This window comes from Solanum lycopersicum, chromosome 2, assembly GCF_036512215.1.
Source record: "Solanum lycopersicum chromosome 2, SLM_r2.1".
In the NCBI taxonomy this organism is placed as follows: domain Eukaryota; kingdom Viridiplantae; phylum Streptophyta; class Magnoliopsida; order Solanales; family Solanaceae; genus Solanum; species Solanum lycopersicum.
In genome coordinates this window covers 24,799,137-24,821,616 of record NC_090801.1, presented here as the reverse complement: position 1 = coordinate 24,821,616, position 22,480 = coordinate 24,799,137, and the positions used below count along the sequence as shown (strand labels likewise).

General features: G+C 35.4%; 1 pseudogene; it reads right to left on the bottom strand.

Moving 5' to 3' along the window:
- Nucleotides 1-4,693: 4,693 nt before the first annotated feature.
- On the bottom strand, nucleotides 4,694-5,971 carry LOC138341954 (uncharacterized; annotated as a pseudogene).
- Between the last annotated feature and the right edge of the window lie 16,509 nt (nucleotides 5,972-22,480).

Below are 22,480 nucleotides of genomic sequence, written 5' to 3'. Positions count from 1 at the left end.
TAAATAAATTATTGAACTTACCCCACTAATTTCATAATTATAATCATGAATAGTCTGAAACACCCCTTTAAGAGTTTTAGCGGAAGTCTGACTAAGTCGGGGTTACGCCGCTTGTGACGGCCCGTCGTATCTATGACGGTCCGTCCTACAGGTCCGTCACAAAGTTCAGAGAGTTAAATTCAGTAGTGAAGTTATGCAACTTGTGACGGTCCGTCGTATCTACGATGGTCCGTGCTGCAGTTTCGTCGTGAAGTTCAGAGAGTCAATCCCAGTACCCAGATTTCAGAGCTGAAGTGTTTTGGAACGAAGACCCTCGACGGACCGTCATGCCTATGACGGCTCGTCCTACCTATCGTCGAGGGTAATGAGGAGAGCAGCAGAAGAAATTACACAAGTATGGGACGACAGAGTCCATCACGGTCCGTCGTGACCATGACGGTCCATCGCGTGATCCGTCAACCCAGTCATTTTTTATAAAAAAAAATTCTACTGCTCGAACCGACTAAACAGATTGTTACAGTTAGTATAAATCAATTCTAATAAATTAGAATTCCTTTCAACAAATCTATATGATTGCTCAGCATACTTAGATTTCACACAAACTTGACTCAAGTAAGTAAGAACAAATATAAATATCGTGTTTGAAAATCTCTTCGAGAGGTAGCTTTTTTCTCAAATATTTTGTTCGAACTTTTTAGAATTTTGTGTGGTACAAAATTTGTTTAGAATCAACAACTTGTCAAATGTCCTTTTCATAAGAACCTTTCCATAACTTTCAATTTGATTGTAATAGAACTACCCATGAGCAAATTTTCGTCGAGTCCAATAAAAGTGATATGGTCCAAATGCTTCTTTCAATAGATTTATAACAATGCTTAGCATATTTAGATTCCACACAAACTTGACATTTTTATTTGTTGCACTCACAGTTAGACAAAACTTCTAAATTGATAATTTTTTCTTACAAGATTTTATTTAATTGACATGCCCCAAGTGCTCATGTCATAAACTTTGACTCAAGCAAGTAAGAACAAATAAAAATATCGAGTTTGAAAAGCTCTTTGTGAGGTACCTTTTTTTCAAATACTTTGTTCAAACTTCTTGCAATTTTGTGTGATAGAAACATTGTTTAGAGTAAACACCTTATGAAATGCCTTTTTCATAAGGACCTCTCCATAATTTTCAATTTGATTGTTATAGAACTACCCATGAACAAAGTTTGATCGAGTCCAATAAAGGTGATATAGTCCAAATGCTTCTTTTAAAAAACATGACAAATGATATTCACCAATATTCACGTCTATACAAATAATTATATATAATAGACATATCTTTAAATGAAAATCACAAAATTTTAAGTGACATTTTTTCATAAAAGAACTCAATCATTTTGAACAAGTAAATACATATAATTTGGTAGTTTCGTACTAAAAATAACATATACTAGTAATAGAGAAACTCAACAACAACAACACCAAATATACTCTATGAATTTTGTGGGTCTAACATAATTTAAAAATATCGTTGAATTTCATAGTTTTTCCTCCAAATTAAATTAGACACAAAGTGTAATTTTATTTTTATCATTAGAAAATAACCCTTACATTTTAAATGTGATCTCAAAAATATTTATCAAGTATTTGAAAATGATTTTCCACATATTTTTCCAGATTATCAAAATGGAAGTATGAAACCTCTTTTGAAGATATTATTCTACGAAAGAATTATATATATATATATATATATATAAAATCTAATCAGCTAAATCAAGCTCAAAAAATCATCCACAATTAATCAATACAACAAAACACATTTACTAAATATCCTCTTATCAACTCAATTGAACTTCATGATGGTGGAATTAATGATATTGTGGTGGATGAAGAACTATTTTTTCATTAATGCCCTTTCTCTTTATGCTTGACTCATCCTCATCTTTAAGGAGAAAAATAAATCTCATATTGAGGAAAGAACAAAAATAAATAGGTAATGGAATCAAGAGTTAGAAAAATGAACGTTAGGGTTCAATGAGAAAAGGAAAAAAAAAGATTTGAGCAAATGTAAATTTTTTTTAGAAAAATTAATCAACAAGGATATTTGGGTTTAAATAAATTTCTTCAAAAACATATAAAATAGTTAACTATTAAATTACTAAGTAAAGATATATTATTTAATCAATAGTTATATTATTATAAAGAAGAAATGAATCACCAATATTCACGATATGATGAATAATAACATTGAAATATCCCCTAAAGTATTTATAAAATAAAATAAATAATTAAAAGATCAAAGAAATCACATAGTGTAAGATATAAATTATAATCTATCCAAGCTAATTTACATATTACAAAAAATCTCTTAAAAGGTTGGCGAATAATACATGACTATCATTCCGATACATTACAAATTACAAGGTAAGTAATAGATTATTGTTGAGCTAAAAAAGAAAAAAACATAATAATGAATTGTGTTAGTTTAATTAGCTTAATTAACGGCTAACTGCCTAAAATAATCCATATTTTACTAGGTAATTGATTCAGGCGTTTCAAAATTCAAATTTCAATATTATATCTTCTACATAGAAGAACAATTTGTGAACATCCATTGAAAAAGCAAGAAATACGAAAAAAAAACTTTGAATTTTTGCTGCTACATGATGAATATATCAATTTTGAGCGAAGTGAAATATGAAAGTTACAAAAGTAACAGAGTCGTTGTTGGACAATCAATTTTATTTTTGAATCTCAAAGTAGTAATTTCAGCCAAGTTGGATATCGATGTGTCAAGGAAAAACATTGACATTCGTTACATCATAGAAGGTAACTCATCTTCAATGAAAATTAAGAACGACATGAGTGTTAAACTATATTTAGAAGTCAAAAAAGTGACCCAGGATTTGCAACGTATCCATTATGCATTTAAACAAGTGAAAAGATTGGCGGTAATGTACATAACTTTGATGGAACATGTGAAGAAATTACGTGTGTAGAAGACACATCACAGGATACAAAATCTCTTTCCCTATTCCAGAACTGAAAGTTACAAATTAGATCAATGGGAGTATTTGGATTCTTTAGATCTATAAATGGCGATACAATTATTTTGTTTTAATGTTTGATACGTTAGTAATTTGAAAGTCTTTGATTTTGATTTTTGTTTAATTTATTGAATATGATTTGTGGTTGACTGATAATGATACAGTAAGTTAATATTGTAGATACATTAAGATAATGTTGTTGAAACATTACAAAATTTTATCCCAAAAATCAGGCAGTCAATACATTCCAAAAAGTTTTAATACATGATTCATTATTTATTTAATCGTTAATAATGTTGATACATTGATTTAATACTTTTGATAAGTTAATATAGTACCGTTGAAACATTAAATAATTTACCCTCAACAATCATATAGTCGATACATTCCAAAAAAAATTGTAATACGTGAATATATAAATTTTGTTTACTCTGATATATTACACTAAATTATTATGTTGGTCTTTTAATATTGTTGATACATTCATGCATATCGTTCTTTGATTACTTTAAACATTAGTGTTTTATTTATTATAACATGTAACTACTATGTGTATTAATATTATGAAAAAAATTGTACAACTATGTGTTGGTATGATTTTCGAATAAATGTGGATGAACTATGAAGGCTTCCTCCATGAAAAATATGATGTTTTCAAAGTTAGACAATTCAATAGTGAGCACGCGTGTCCAATGCGGGATAGAGTACTAACTAAAAATCAAGCAACAGTCGAATTTGCAAGTTGTTTGACTTCTTCCAAAATTGGTCAACCATAAATGAATTCATACTCTGAAAGATATAATTGCAAAAAATTGAGAATTCTATGGGGATCAAATATCTTACCAGGCATGACGTGCTAAATAACGTGCACTAGAAATGATCAAGGAATAAACCATCTACTGGATATAGAGAGTTGTTCAGATACATATACATGCAAAATACTGTGTAACCAAATTCTCATATAAGGATGCATAAGATTGAGGAAGATGAATTTATGTATAAGTTCGTAGCTTTAAGACCATTGATTAGAGGGTTCGAAACTGCAAACTAATAGTTTTTGTCGATGGTACACATCTGGGCGGAGCTTACAAAGAGACATTTGTATCATCAAACACACTTGATAGGACAAGTATGTATTTTTTGTAGTTGTGATGTGTTTGTAAATGTTATGTATAAAATTAGATAATGTGTGTAAATGTTATGTATCAAATAAGATAATGTGTATTGCTCTGTAATTAGGTTGCATATGAGATTCCAATTGTTCCAATTAAAGATAAGGAAGATTGGTCAGCTTATGAGGACATGGTAGTTGAAACTGTGTATCCATCGAGATACATGCGATTAGCTAGACGACATAGGAAAAAATGCAGATGAAAAAATTAAGCCAATTTTTCTTGAAATTTGATTTTTGGAAACCTGAAAAAGCGACAGACAAAAGGACCCTGTAAGTTGTTTCTACTGGAAATCTTATTTTCTGCAACTCCAAAAAAAGCGATGGACTAAAAAATGTTGTTCGTCGCTTTTTGGATTTTAAAAAAAATTAAAACCAGAAAAGCGATAGAATAAACCACGTTGTCCTTCACTTTTTTTTGCAATTTTTTACACAGTTTCTGCTGCCCACTTTCAAATTCAATTCAATCCAATTTCTATATACTATTCAGCCTAATCAAAGACAAAATTATATAAATAATGTACAGAACAAAAAAAATAAGAAAATTAAAATAACAATTGAAAGTATCTAAATAAAAATTTAAATACTTATTAAGTCTTTCAAAACATGGTTCGAAATTTGTTCAAATGTACAAAAAAATGCATAAATGTCCAAGATGTAAACTAGATAGGGAGTGACTCCTACACAATCATCATCATCACAACTGTCGTCGGGAGCCAATGTAGTTGGTCTACAGGAGAGGTTCATAACTTGTTCTTTCATTTGCTAAAGGGTCTTACTCATACTTTGTTGTTTAACTACTCTCTTCTGCTTCGACTTTGCATATGCCGTTGTAAGTTTAGCTATATGATCCGACATAGCAGCAATCTGAACACTGTCAAGGGTCTCAACTTGACTAGACGATCCAATTCTTTCTAAGCCTGACTGGAGTCATCTTACATCATTCTGAGAGCCTAGAACATAGACTCTACCCTTGTGTGCCCCCCCAATAACTTTTTCTGTCCAAATATGGGTGGAAAGTTGAAGTGTCATTTGAACCGAACTATCTACATTCTCACCGACATAATTCTGAAATTGATTTTGTATATTAACTATAAAAATTGACGTCAATATATACATGTCATAAATATATTCACTATTAATATATATTTTTCATATTAAATAACTTACTAAAGTTTGTTCATCTCTTTCTTCCACCCAGACATCCGGATCCGACTTATTTTCTTTTTTCCTAATATGAGTCTTCTTGAAATCCTCCGGTGCAATGGGAGTGCGCCTCAATTATTTTTCCTATGAATAAAAAACTGAAATTTATAACTATATATATGAATCAACTAATTATTTATTTAAAAAATTAAATCAGAACTTAACATCTCTCTTGTAATTGTTCCAACGAACTTTGCACCTTTGGTGTGCAAGGAGCCACCTTTAAGACTATCTTTAGCCTTTTGTACTTGGTCTGATATTGCCTTAAAATTATCTGTTTTTGATGCAGACCAAGTTCATCATGAACATGCGGAAACCTCCAATCCGGATGTTCACCATCATCCCGAACTTTCTTTAGCCAGGCAGACAGTCTAGAGGATGCTTTCCTCTCAAATGTGGTTGAGATGGATTGATTGTGTCTCAGCTCCCAAGTACACATATTCGGAATAAAAAAATTGAATATCGTTAATTAGATAGTAAAAAAATATAAGTATACTAATCAACTTTAACTAAATAATGTGTACCTTAAAATTATTAAACATCGTCTTGCGCATATAGTCTCCTAACACTTTATTTTAAATTCCCAACAACATTCTTTGTCGGTTCCACCTGCAAAATAGATAGTAAATATGCTAGTTCATGAATGATATATAAAAGTATCACGAACAAAAAAAATAAACTAACAATTAGATAACAAAGCAAACTTACGATGATTCATCAAGCTCAATCATAGCTCTACCAAGTCTGTCCTTCTGGCCAGGGACTATAGGAGGCATCCCGTCATTTTGTGTAGCACTAGGTGTAGTTGCAGCTGTAGCTGCAGCTGATACATGCTCAAAATGTTGAGTCAATGGAGGCGTACCGACCATAGCATCTAGCTGGTCTCTACTAGAATCTCTAATCCTCATGAAAGATAACTGAGAAGATGCACCTGTGGGAGATGGAATAAATGTAGGAGACAGAGTGTCCGCCGACAAGGGTAGTCCTCGATGAATAGCTTGTAATTGTAGGTCCACGAGGCGTAAAGAAGGCAAGGCCTGTGAAGAAGAGGAAGCACCGACTTTTTTTTTGTAATTTGGATAATACAGTCGAGGATCCACTGTATCAAATGGTAAAACACGTACATGTGTATCATGGTTGATGCACTCTAGCGCAGAAGAAATAGATCTTGCAATGTCCTCAGAATCTATGGGTCTCGTAGACTTCTTATTTTTATCTTGTTTATGTGGGCTAACTCCACGATGCTCGCGATGTCTATCATTTTCACCGCTTGTTGACATCTGTATTCAAATTACATGTATAATATATATAAAAATCATAAATTCAATAAAATTACCAAAATACAGTAACTTACAAATATACTAGCTAACTTTCATATATTATACAATATTCCTCCTTGCTTGTTTCAATTCTATCTTCCTCCCATTTTTCCTCCTCACTTGTTTCATTTATATTTTCGTCCCAATATTCGTCTTCAAATGATTCCTTTTTCCTCATTTTCAGACATTTCTTCCTCAACATTCAGTATCTTGTCATCAGATACTTCTTCTAATATGTGTTGAGGATGTTCTAGTGTGGTTTACAATTCAACATCAACTTATTGTTGAACATTTGCAACATCATTTTGATACGCCACATCTAAGGCATTGTCAATTTCAATTCTTCCCATAGTCTTACTTTTTATGAAGATCCACCAATCAGCTTTTTCTTTTCACAATGGATATGAAGTGTAATACACTTTTTGACATTTTATGCAATGATAAAAGGCTCATAACTTCAATAATCTCATGAAGGACACCATAGTATTCAATAGTTTGACCAATACCATCAACATCACCTTATATGTAGACACCACTATTATCTGTTTTCTTGTTCCTAGAAACTTGTTCAGTTTGAAACTTACACCCATTGACACAATACTTATGCATTGTCAGTACTTGAGATTCGGGTCCAAGTGCTACTTCTTTCACTAATTGAAAATGTTGGACACTTGAGTATTCATAATAAACGTACGTGATTTTTATTTCAAGTAATATAATTTAGTATAAATTGAATATATTATTAAATACTTAGTAATTGCACACTTACATAGTTGTATAGCCATTTAAAAAATTCTGTATAGATGGATTCGTTACATCATGTGTTTACGAACAAACTGATCATTTTACATTCAAGTACTTATTATTATGTAATTAGATAGCATATTTTTAACACATACTTGAGATATGGTTGAATATATGGGTAATTAAGAAAAATATGTGTGACAACTGATTGCATTTCCATATAAGTGAATCTTCACTTTCCACGCTTTTTAGATCCTTGACCATTTTGATTAAAAATTGATATTGATGGAAATGAAGGATCATCATTGCCTTTTTCATTGTGATTGGGAATGTTTCTCCTAAATGACACATCATCACTAAAGTAATATGAACAAAAAATCATCAGTTCTCTCCGAATATGACCTTGAACAAATGATTCTTCGATCTTTCCCCTTTGCTTAATTGTTTGCTTGGATCTGCCAATTTTTCTGCATTTATATGTGTATATATATGTTAATAAAATAATTGGTGAATATATATAATTTGTGAATATTTCTGGATACCTCTCAAATGGTTACATCCATCCTGTTTCAATCGAACTGCCAAGTCGGGCTTGTTGTAAAAGGTGAATTAGAAGATGCTCCATAACATGAAAAAAACCACATGAAAATATCTTCTCCAACTTAGTATTAATAACAACAATACTTTCCTCCATCCGATCTAAACTACTCTCCAACAACTTTTAAGAACACAAGTCTTTAAAAAAAGACTTACCTCTGTGATTGGTTACCATTTCCTTTTTGGTAGATGGCTAAAAGCGATAGGATTTAAAGTTTCCATGAAGACATGACAATCTTTAATTGTCATACCTATCAATTCTTCTTCATTCATACCTGCCCGCTTTCCTAAATTCCAAGCATAGCCCTTCGACATCCTTAATTTTTTAAACCACTCACAAATTTCTCATTTCTCATTCAATATGAATGAAAATTTGGATTTTGGCTTACTATTCTACTATTAGGTAATTCATGTAGCCTTAACTCTTTTCTCCTACAATATTCCTTTAAGTACATTCTTGCTTTTGGATTGTCTTTTGTCTTACCCTTAACATCAATCATTATGTTAAAAAAATTACCAAAATAACATTTTCAATGTGCATCACATCAAGATTATACCATAGCAGATTGTCCTTCCAATACGGCAACCCCCAAAATATACTTTGTGTGGTCCAATTATGTTCAACACCATATCCAGGAATTCTAGAAGGTGAAGATTTTGTAACTTTAGGTAATTGAGAAACTCTCTCCCAAATTTGATGCCGCGTGAGTAATGGTCGCGAGGGTCACTATCAACCTTATTTTTCCTAAAATCACTTTTCATATTTCTAAACTCATGGTCCAATGGCAAGAACTGGCAATGACAGTCAAACCATGTATTTATTATTTTCCATGTAAAAAAGAACATGCTAAATTTCTAGCCGTCATCCAGCCAGACAACATCTCGTATACAAGAAAATCATTAATTGTCCACATTGAAGCACACATAACAAAATTATGCTTAGATGATATATCATAAGTCAAAATGCCTTCAAACCACAATTGTTTGAGATCATCTATCAATGGTTGTAGATAGACATCAATAAGAATTTTTGAAATACGGGTTAGAAATATGTAGGGACTGGTCATGCACATTTTAGGAGACAGATTATACGGAGTAAGAGATACCGGTTAGCATGAATAAGGCGAAGCTGCATTAGAGAATGGTGTAAAGCCATCTGAACACAACCCAATCTAACATTTCTTGGTTCACTAGAAAAATCAGTATATACATTATCAAAATATTTCCATGTTTCACCATCAGAGGGATGAGATAAGACACCCAACGTCCTTCTATTGTCACGCCCGGAGCCTACACCTTTGATGTGACCGGCACTCAAAGACCATTGCTGGCCCTCAAGCGAACCCTTGTCCTAACTTACTTAACTAAAAGGAAGACTTAACTCAACTCAATCAAGAAATAGAGCATGATTAAAAGAAATACCTAATATAATAATTTGGGACTTAACACAACTCAATCAAGAAATAGAGCATGATTAAAAGAAATACCTAATATAATAATTTGGGACTTAACTCAACTCCATCAAGAAATAGAGCATGATTAAAGGAAATACTTAAGATAATGATCTGGCCAAAATCGACACTTAAGTCTCAACACTTGAACATATGAAGTTATAAAACAGAAGAGACTCTAAAACTAATATACTAACTGTCTATCTGTCTATGAAGCCTCTAATAACTGAGATGGATGTTGGGACAGAACCAACAACATCTTAATGAACTTAGCTAAAAAAACCAATAAAGGGATGTCCTCCGGAATGCAAGGAGGCTCACCAAGTGATTGCGGAGCGTTCAACTGGATCAACAGTGCACTGCGTGCTGATCCTGGTTACCTACGTCTGCATCATAAAACGATGCAGACAAGCTGGAACCAGTACATTGAATGTACGAGTATGCGAGTTTGAATACTAAACAACAACTTAAGCTTGAGGGAATTAAAATGAGCTTACCATGGCTTTGCTTAACTCAAGAATATTCTTAAATCAAGTGTGTATAAAACACAATTTAAGACACATGCGATATATATATGTATATATAAAGCTTGTAAAACAGTAAAACAACATAGTTCGTTAAAGAAGTGCAATAACAAACTCAACTTTACTTAAATATGAAAGTAATATAACTTTTATGGGAGTTTATCTAACCGACAACCACCACTATGAACCTAAGCGTCACGTGGCCCAAGGAACATTATATACCTTGCCATAGGTATTGGTCTTTACTTAACTTTGTAGATCCACTAGCTTAACTTACGTTATCATCTTAAAAGTTTGACCCGTTAACACCCATGATGGATTCATTATTTACAAGTAGACCTGAGTTACTATAAATCTCATACCCACATTGGTTCTATATACTTCTCCAAAAATATACTTTAGCTCATGTTTTTAACAAAACATTCTTCCTTTGGGTTGAGATAATTTTCGGAACCTATTAACTTTAAAAAGCTCATTTTGGAATCAATGTTCCCCTTTTTGTTCAAAACTCTTTTGGAACTCTTAGTTTCCTTTTTATCTTATATGTGAAAACATTTATAAACCTTTATGGAATACAGAGATCCCTTATAGCTTTTGAGAAATGAACTCAAATCTTGCTCTGAAACTTAACTCTTAACTTCTTTGACTTTGATCTTAGGCTCCCTTGAATTTGAGTATGGATTCAAAGATCATGATCTCATGTTTTATGGATGATTTCATGATGTTTAGATGTACTTTAGAGTGTTGAAATCAACAAGGAATGATAGGTACATCACTTAGGAACTAGTACTAATAGATATGGAAAGAACGGGGTCTCCAGGGGGTCTTGGCTCTATAAGAGGCGTGGAACGCAAGATCCTGTCGCACATACTGTTGTCTGAGGTGCTCTGGCTGACCCGGTGCGCCAGGGACTGTCATACAGAGCCTGCCCTGAGGGCTCTGGCAGACGCGACTCCCCAAGGGTTGTCTGACGGGACCTCTGACTTTTCTACTTGGTTTTCAGTTCTAAACCTCTTAAACTTCCATGGATCCTACCCCCAACACTTAGGATCACTAAATACCTCATTACCCAATAGATTAGACCCAAAAAAAGTCCGGAAAGATGAATCAAATCTACTAGAGATTAGCTACAACTCAACCAACAAGAATTTTAGAATTTTTCATCAAGAACTTCCATGTTCATCATTCAAAAATTCAATCTCTAACATAGTACTCACCTTCACGGTAAGCATATTTGAGATGAGTAATACAAATAATAGCCACACACATGAGAACCTTGCTAAACATGCTTTCACTTTTCATGGATGAACCTACAATTATTCATCCAAATAGCAAAAGTCACATAATTTTTCAAGAGACTCAACATATTTCATTTTAAAGACACTCAACTTTTCATTATAAGGCTAAACATTTCATCTCACAAGTGACTATTACCATGTTTCTTATCTTATTTCATGAATTCAAATGCACAACTATCATATCAAGATGTAATTCAACATGAGAAAACATTGATTTCATCAAAAAATTTCTTGCATGCATCAAGGTAATGCCAATCAATACATACCAAACATATAAAGTTCATGAAATTCGTACTTTATGCAAAACTCTATTCATGAACACGCTTACTAGAAATTCATTAGTTTCAAGCTCAAGTAAGGATAGAAGGAAAAGGTAGAAAATATCTACAACCTTACTACTCCATTACCATACCCTACTTAGGGTAAACCCAATTAAGAGCAACTTAACCCCACCCTAAGAGGATCTTAACTAAACAGCCTTCATTTTCATCACTTAAAAGTGATTACAACTTTTAGAAGGATTTACATTAAGTTATCATAGGAATACCAAGGTGTTCTAAGCCTTATCACCTAGTCCATTTATCCCCAGTTATCAAGTTAGGTCATCTTATTCAACCACATAAGGTTTTCATACAATACAATAAACACCAAGGTCACATATCATTAGGGGAAACAATAGAGGAGACTTAGCCTTAAGGACTCTTTCTTTTCTTTCAACATTAAAGTAATGTAACTTCTAGGTCAATCAAATCCACATCATCACCCTACCAAGATAAGAGTACTACCCTCAATTCTAGGGGAAACATCAATTCTACAACATCAAGGGACTCACAACACCATAAGAAGTTAGAAACAAATCTACAACTAATCATTCCATAAGACTCTCATTCTTTATTTCCAAATAGTAAAACTCCTCTTTGCATTCATTATCATGCTCATATGCATCAATTCTGTACAAAGAACTCCAATCCATACTAGGCAACTTATTATAGACCACATATATACAAAGGGAATCATTGAACACTTTTAAGCACATATTCTTGGGGTAGCATGCTTTCATGGGTAGTCACTAAGCATTTCAAGTTCAAATCATATCATAAGGCTACCATCATAGAAAACCATATAGTAAGACATTATTCCCAAAATAAACTCATTTTAACCATAATAACTTCTAGCATGCATTAACTATATCACGATATACATTTTTTCAACATAACATGCTATTTCACATAAGTTTTCATATATAGCCATAAATGACATCACTTCATCAAAACATGCTAAAATTCACCTTCACACATACTCATTCAAACCATAAAACCAAGATAAGCATTTAAACTCACCTTTTCTCCCTCAAGCATAGAGATAATCTCATCTAAACAATTTACATCTAAAAGACCACCGGACAAGAAAACATAAGAGAGAGATCTTATAGTGTAAAGTTCTATGGCACGATATAAGAATGATGAAGAAGGGAAACTCTATCATCCTATCGCATCTCGTACCATTTGATGTATCGCGACTCACCACCAATGATACAAGACTTTACTAGACGTGGAAAATATGAGTCATCTTGGACCCTAAATCACTTTTAAAAAACCGTGCTCTAATACCACGTTTGTCACATCCGGATAGCACCCCATAGAAGAAACATGACGTACTTGACCTCTTGGAGGTCTTATACAAGTCCATAGTTATCATTTATCGCATCGACATAGTAGATTTAGTAGAAAATTTAAAACTTTTCATAGCACATCATATGCTAGAAACACCACTTTGTATATATAAAATATAAGTCACTATACATATTTAGACCCGAAGTCTGTTTGCTATATTAGACTCAACAACCTTAGAATACATTAGGAACATGACCTTTAAAACATAAGACATAACTATATAACTTTTAATAAACATTACATTAAGACATGAGTAGGAAATCTTGGAACTTAAGGACCCCTTTCCTTGACCTTGTGAATCACATATCAGGATCATCAATCATATACATCCTTTAAGCATCCATAACCTAAACTTTATGAAAAAGTGGAAAAAAATGAGATTAGTAGAAGAAATCACTAAGTACGACAATCATGCAAAAATATGCATTTAAAAGGGACATTTTCTTGAAATCATACTTTATGCCTTTTTGAATAAGTGTTTATAAAACCTTTAGACAATAGCATCTATATCATTCACATACTTAATATAAAAATACTCAAAGGCCAAACATCACATAAGATCATGAAGGAATATTGATTGTATTAAAGTGTTAACCTAATAAGGGAATACATGAGATATATATATAGGAGATATAGGAAGGAGTACTAATCCTAATAGGACTAGGATTAAGGAGTACTAATCCTAATAGGACTAGGATTAGTACACAGTAAATACTAATATTATTTTATACTACTTATTTAATACTATCTATTATTATCCCCCCACAAGCTGAGCTGAGCGGAAGCGAACGGAAGCTTGGAACTGAGGTAATCGTGTTGTCGGCTCGGGAGAGGTTTGGTGAGAATATCAACCGGTTGTTCTTCAGTGGGTACATAATGCACAATCATGGTGCCGGCCTGAACTTCATCGCGAACAAAGAGACAATCGGTATCAACATGCTTCATTCTGGTGTGTATGACGGAATTCTTGGCCACACAGATGGTTGATTTGTTGTCACAATAGAGAGCAGGAACAGTGTGAGTGGCGCGGAGTTCGCAAAGAATCTATGTGAATAAATAGTATAAAATAATATTAGTATTTACTGTGTACTAATCCTAGTCCTATTAGGATTAGTACTCCTTAATCCTAGTCCTATTAGGATTAGTACTCCTTCCTATATCTCCTATATATATCTCCCATGTATTCCCTTATTAGGTTAACACTTTAATACAATCAATATTCCTTCATGGTATCAAGAGCCAGAAAACCTAGATCTTCTTTTCTCTAGGTTTTTTTTCTCCTTTAGGGCACCGATCGTTCCCTCTCTTCTCTTGGGCGGCGGCAGCCATGACAACCGAGGTGGATCCTCTCGATTCACTTCCTTCTGGCGTTAAACTCCTTCTCAGGCATCTTCATGCCCTGATTCCCAAAAAATTATCAGACATAAATTACCCTAAATGGAAAATCACCGTTCTTACAGCCCTTGAGGCCAATTACCTTCTCAAATACGTCGATGGAAGCACAGAACCGCCGCCGGCAGTCATCACCGCCACAGACGCCTGGAAAGCCGTGGATGGCAAGATGTGATCATGTTTGATTGCGGTCATCTCTCTCACAGTTCAGAAACACGTCCGATCCTACACAACTATTTCAGCCCTGTGGACGGCCCTCACAACACGCTATGCATCAATTTCCCACTCTCATATTTTTCAATTGCGTGATCCTCTCCACAAAATTACCAAAGGCACGAAAACTATGGCGGAGTATTTAGACGAGGTCTCCACCATCATCACAGCCCTCGACATCGTGAACGAAATCATTCCCGAAAAAGATCTCGTCATGTGCGTCATTTGGGGGCTCCCATCAGCTTACTCCTCCATTAAATAGGCGGTTCGCATCAGTCCAACGCCCGTTGACCTGTCTACTCTCTCCTCATGGCTAAAAAGTGAAGAAATCAACGTGGACCTGGAGAGCAAACTTCTTCTCCGAGAAGCCACTGTTATGGAGCCGGCCACCGCCCTCACCGCAAGCCAGAACTATCACAGGGGGCGTGGTGGCGGCCGGAAGGGGAGCCGCGGTGGCTACAACAGAAACAGCGGAGGCCGCAGGCGTGGCGGTCGGCAGGGCAGTCGTCCGCCGTACGACGATCAGCAGCACGGCAGCAACAACAGCCTGCACTCCTTCGGCAGCGGCGGGCAGGGCACTTACGAGCGGGATCGTCCAACTTGTCAAATTTGTCAGAAAACAAGGCACACCGCTGTTCGTTGCTGGTTTCGGTATGAGGAGAGCCGAAATAGTGATAACTGTGGCAATTATGCATCTCAAGCCGGCCCTTCCTCTGAATGGCTGTTGGATACTGGGGCCAACATGCGCGTTACTTCTGATCTATCCAAGCTTAACGCTCCAAATCCGTATCATGGCTCCAATGGTATTACTGTTGGCAACGGTGAGTCCCTTAATATTTCTCACACTGGCACGGGTACCATTAAAACCCCCACCGCTATCTTTCACCTAGGTAACCTTACCCACGTCCCTTCTATTAAAACCAATCTCCTTTCAGTTCACCAATTCACAAAAGACAATAAATGCTCACTCTTGTTCACCTCTAATGATTTTCAGATCCTAGACAATACTACCAAGAGGGTGATTTTTCAGGGCCCCCGTGAGCATGGTCTGTACGTTCTTCCTGGCACAAGTTCGTCTGCCCACCCAGTTTCAGAAAGCGTTCCTATGGCTCCGGTGGCTCTTTCGGCTGATGGCCACAGTCTGTTGTGGCACATTCGTCTGGGTCACCCATCTACTCAAATAATAAATTCTTTAATGTCTTAATTAGGTTTTTCTTCCATTCATGTAAACAATTGTGACTCCTGTTTAATTGCTACATCTCATAAATTACCTTTTACTTTATCTGAGAAGCGTACAACTGCACCTTTTCAACTTATTCATTCTGACCTATGGGGTCCTACTGCTGTTCCTTCATTTGCTGGTTTTTGCTATTATATTTGTTTTGTGGATGATTTTACAAAATACACTTGGTTGTACCCACTAAAATACAAATCACAGGCATACACCACCTTTGTCACCTTTGAAAAAATGGTCAAAACACAATTCAATTCTCAAGTTAAACTTTTTCGAAGTGACAATGGAAAGGAATATGTAAATAACATCTTTGGCCAGTTTCTGCAATCCGTGGGAATTATACATCAAACCTCCTGTCCATACACTCCCGAACAGAATGGGGTGGCTGAGCGTAAGCATCGCCATCTCATTGAAACGGTGGTTACTCTTCTACATCAAACACATCTCCCTATCTCCTTTTGGGTAGAAGCTCTAGCCACCGCAAACTACCTCATTAATAGAATGCCCAGTCACACCCTCTCTAACAAATCACCCTATAAACTCCTTTACCAAGAACTTCCCAATTATACCAACCTCTGTGTCTTTGGGTGTCTTGCCTACCCTTGGCTACGCCCTCATATTACTCACAAATTACAACCTCGATCCCGTCATTGTATTTTTTTGGGCTATCATCCTACCTCCAAGGGTTATCGTTGTCTTAACCCACAAACTCATAAAGTCTACATATCTCGTCATGTCAAATTTATCGAAAATGAGTTTCCTTACGAGTCTATTTCCTCCTCCACAAATACATCATTCATTGGCGTCCTTCCCTTTTTTCCAACATACTCACAGGGTCCCTCACCACCTTCCCCCACACCTCCACCAACTACCCAACCACCCCTCATCACCCCTTCGACCGTCACCCACAATACACCCGCAACCACCACCCACACTCATAACCAACCCGAACCACCCCATACCCACAACATCTCCAGCCCGATCCATTTTGGGTCCTTCCCGGCCACCCCCGAATCACCACCGCCCGTGCCACCCCCCACTACTCATCCCTTGTTAACCTGTGGCAAAGCCGGTATCTTTAAACCCAAAACTTTTCAGGCTACCATACTACCAAATACACCCCTTCCCGATAGTGAACAAACAACCTACTCTGTTGCCTCAAAAAATGCTTATTGGCGTCATGCTATGGATGACGAGTTTAAGGCTTTGACTGATCAGAATACTTGGGTTCTTGTACCTAAGCCCCATGGGCGGCACCCAGTGGGCTGTAAATGGGTGTACTAAATTAAACACAATGCAGATGACAGTATTTCCACGTACAAGGCTCGTTTGGTTGCTAAAGGCTACAATCAGGAGTATGGGCTTGATTACTCCGAGACATTCAGTCCTGTTATTCGGCAGGAAACTATTCGCCTGGTACTGTCACTCGCCGTGCGCAACAATTGGATCATCAATCAGTTGGATGTTTCCAATGCTTTTCTTCATGGCGTGCTTGATGAAACTATCTACATGATGCAACCACCGGGCTATGTTGATCCCCGCTTCCCTCAACATGTTTGCAAACTCCAGAAGTCTCTGTATGGGCTCAAGCAAGCCCCGTGCTTGGTACACACGTCTAAAAACGTCCCTCCAAGGTCTCGGCTTCACGTGTTGCGTACACGACACGAGTCTGTTTACTCGACATTCAGCACACGGTACAGTCATTCTTCTTGTCTATGTAGATGATATCATTATTACAGGCTCTACTGCATCTCTTATTAAGGATGTCACTCGAGCTATGCATACTACCTTCAAAATGAAGGACCTTGGCCCGTTACATTATTTTCTGGGAATGGAGGTTTCTCGGACAGGCAGCGGCTTGTTTCTTCATCAGTAAAAATATGCTCGAGATCTGTTGAAGAAAGCTGGACTGGAAAAATACACCAGTCAACCAACACCGATGGCAGTCTCTTCGTCTATGAATGGAGCCGACACCCCCTTTGCCGATATCACCCACTTCCGCAGCCTCATTGGGGCTCTACAGTAAATACTAATATTATTTTATACTATTTATTTAATACTATCAGTTATTAGATCACATATAGAATTTATTGCATTTTTAAGGCACATTACCGTAAGCTACATCATGTCACACATATATTTACTTCTTTGCATGTACATATTTATTAGACCTTGTTCATGACCCTAATCTTAGTCTACTAGTGCAATGCACATGTAAATCCCCATAACCCCAAACATGCTTAGTAAACCCTTCATGAGACCACAAACCTTAACATTCAATTCAAATATCAACAAGTAAGTAAAGGCAACTTTATTCATGTCAATACAAAACCTTCATCACATATTTATTTAGACCAACATAGTGCATTTAAGGAGAATATCACATCTCATAGATTCATGCCATTTACGTCTTCATAACAAGTAGATTCATACCATTTACGTTTTCATAAAAGTAGAACAATACTATAAAGTCATACATATGGACATAAACATAATCATACATATTAGGTCACCTTCCTAGGACTTCCTAAGGAGCTACTTGTGCAATGTATAGATGGGTTCATTACTTCCAACTATCCTAAGTAACTTATCTTAAGTCCTCCTCGTTACGATCCAATTCACTTACTTCCATTGTCCATTTTACTTTAGGGAAACTATAGCCTTAACCGACACTATGATCATGGGTGCTAAACATGGAATTTGGTGTTGTGGAGACTTACACCAATGGAAGGTGTTCTTACCTAGACAAGGTATAAAATTAACACAAGCTAGTATACTAAGTGATATCACATTGCTAGATCCTATGTGACAAGCATAGTTATGGGACTTGGCGGTACATGTGAAAACCCTCTTTATGCCAAGATTAGGCATTGTAGTTATTCACTTATGGAAACCCTAGTTATTCCCATTGAGGCATTGTGATTATCCACCTCATGAGGTTTATGGTGACCTAACTTTCTACGATAGGAAGGGACACTCACGAATATTCAAGTTCACTCGGTGCTAAGCTAAGTTCCCTTTATTAAAAACCTTCATTAACATTACTTTATAAAATGTAGGCTTAGGAGATTCACTTCCCATATGCTTATAGGTTATATATGAGAAGTCCTTTCATCAACCTATATTATGTGAGAAAATCATTTCACATGGACATAACATATGTATCAGCACTATCTAATTTAGTATACACTTGAGCACACCTTTAAAGGCTCCTCTATTGACTAGATCATCATTTATGTGTGTGTGTATACATATATGTGAGCAAACCTTTCACATAACATCTTAAATCACACATGTTCATATATCAATGCATAAGTCTATAGGTGAGACCATATGAGCAATCTTTTCATATTAACACATTAAGGCACTATGCATATTCATACTTCATCATATCATATACTTAACATCATAGCATAGAAGACATATTCATGACATGCCCATTCATTCATTTTCATGTGCATAGAAACCAAACCTAGGAACTATCCTATCAAGGTAAACATGTGCAATGTATAGGTAAAGTCTCAGACCCTTGCCCATACTAGTACACCTATCAAGTCATCCTAGTAAGGAATACATAGCATGCTTCACATACGTATACTTTCCATGCATAGTATCATAGTATTAGATACTAGTAAATATGATAAGTACCTTCATTCAAACACCATGACCTATACTACTTGTAACATGCATGTAAAGTGAGTGTGTGTGTACATTGGTCAACATGATCACCTAATGGATATCAACAATAGATTCAGGCAGCGACCCTCTTGGACCATAATACACTTTCAAGCATAAATCACACAACACACAATAGCATAGGAGACAAGTCAACTTCATATTACACTTAAGACTCCTAACTTGTGTTGTTCATGCATCCACATAGGGGTACATAGGTAAGGGATTATTAACCATTTTAACTCCTCAATGGAAGCATCTATACTTTAAACTAACATAGATATACACATGCTTACACAATAGCCATATAACCTAAATTACAACAAGAATAGGAAAGTAGGTATAAGCTTCACATAGTATCATCATAAGTACATGTTCATATATTCATCAACTTGAATTTATGGCCATGGTCAACACATATATGTACTGACAATAAAGTAAACACCGCCACCATAAGTGGTCCATAACACACAATGCCATACAAGGCTTCATCAACATTACTATAAAAAAAAATAGAGAAGTAGAAGAGTAGAGAAATTCTTACCAATCCTTTAGCCCTTGGTCATCATTGACCATTAATACTCTTTTATCAATAAATAAAGTATAGGGCAGTATCTTAAGGTACCATAATCATTCATGAAGTTAAGCATAAACTACTACAAGGCCATGCTATAACTAGTACAACATAACATTAACATACTAGAATGTAGAAGGACATAGACCATTAACCAACTTCACTTGCATTGATTATAGATCATATTTCTTAAATAATATCAATCCAAGGCACTAGATAATCATACAGTTAGTCATATAAAAATCGTGCCTAAAGCTCTTCAACATCAAGCTACTATCATAGGCATTAAACTATCAATTTAATGTAGAATAGAGAGAATAGGCCATCTTATTAATTTCTCAAAGTATAAATAATCAATCATATTTTACCAATAAAGTACATGCTAGGCAGTAGCTAATGAGATCATAGTCTAGATGAGACACTACTACAATTGCCAATAAGGTCGAAATCAATATAAGCATGCTTCATATTAGGGATTCATGGAAGATAAGTTTATATAGGTAATCCTATTCAAATTATCATGAATTGACCCATATAAAATCCATTACCTTTAATTAATACTCATTTTATGTTATAGGCAGCAGCTATAGACATTAACCATGATTAATTCATACAACAATTAACCTAACGCCAAGATCACAATTTCCAACTCCATAGACTAGAAGAGTTTAGCTCAACTCATATTCATCCTTCTTCACCTTGATCATACATGATTTATACTTACAATTCAATCATAGTATTACCCTTAAACAGTATCTACAAGAACCACAACATAATCGAAATCCACTTTTTAATCAATTGAGGACCCACATTACAATGATCATAACGAAGACTAGGCTAGGCATGTTCAAACCGTCATACATTGATTCACATGGGTAATTCATCAATGATTCGCCATAAATATACATGCTAGACATTGTACATAAGCATATTAACATAATTGAATCACAAATCGATATGCATAAGCTCAAGATCATAAAACCATACATAGACTAAAATCGAGTTTGTGAAAGGGCATGTGTTCATCATGCAATAGGATTGATAATCACGTAAAAATAAGTAAGTAATTATCAATAAATTCATATTATACTTTTGAAATCAATTTAATAAATAACCCATGGCTAGAATGAAGAAGAAGAAATTGATCATATTTTTCTCTTTGAAAACTTTGAGATCAACTCTCTAGATGGAAGGATAACTAGAGATGAAGGATCACCATACCTTTATATACATTAAAATCTCTAAAACTTTATTATGTATCCATGTAAATCAAAGCTCCAAGCTATTCTTGAGCTTCGCCAACAATTGGAGGTTCTACAGAGAATATTTTGGAGGGAAAATGTTTAATTATGTGAGAGAGGATTTGGAATGGGTTCTTCACGTGTTAGCTGACTTATATAGACCTAAAAGTATTTAAATATTCCTATTAGAATCAGGTTAGTATGTGTGGTGAATTTCCCATTCACCCTTTTAAATGAAACAAACGCAGGCACCAGTTTACAGGCCACCATCGACGGAGCAATCGACTGGTCATAGGTTAGTCTACGGGCCATCCTTTGGCTTCCGTCGATTGGTACTTGGAAATTTTTTTGTTTGAGACCTTCCCAATCTAAGTACAAATATATGATACCTCAAAAACGGGCTGTTGGTTGAGCAAGTGGACATCGTTTGGTCCATCGATTCACACTACCGAGGCAGTGTCTCGACCAGCCTTGGGTCCTTCTTGTTGGGCCTTTTGTTGGGCCCTTTAGAAGTCGTACCCAGATGTTTCCAATGTAAATACGAACCTTAACAAGTTTTAGACCTTCCACATAAGTTTCACCCAAAAAAAACACCTGCAACTATTCCAAACAGGCTAGGCCCCATCAAGACACACATTGAGTGTCTTAAGGGCTATCTTTCGAACGCCTTGGACATTCTTGGTCGTTTTACCCCCAAACTTCTCAAAAAAACTTATACCATATTTAAAAAACATTATAAATAATTTTAATACTTCTTAATATCATTACAAACAGTATATAAACACGCATGGACACATGATACATATAGGTGACTAGTCATCGAACGTCTTAGTCGTCCCTTGACGTTCGACTTCCAGATCACTTCAAACTTTACACGCTGCCTCTAAACCATATTATAAGTCATTTTAGGACCTTATAACCTTAATACTAACATGTTATTCTCTAGATACCCTAAGTCATTTTGGGGTCTTACAACTTTACACTCACAGAGGTGATTTCTAACCGTGTTTTTGCATAGATACACTATTTGGTCAACTCTTCCAGACTTAGAAAATCATTAAAATCATTAATATTTATTAACTCATTAACAATCATAAATGTTATATCCTTGTTCTTGAGCATTGTGTT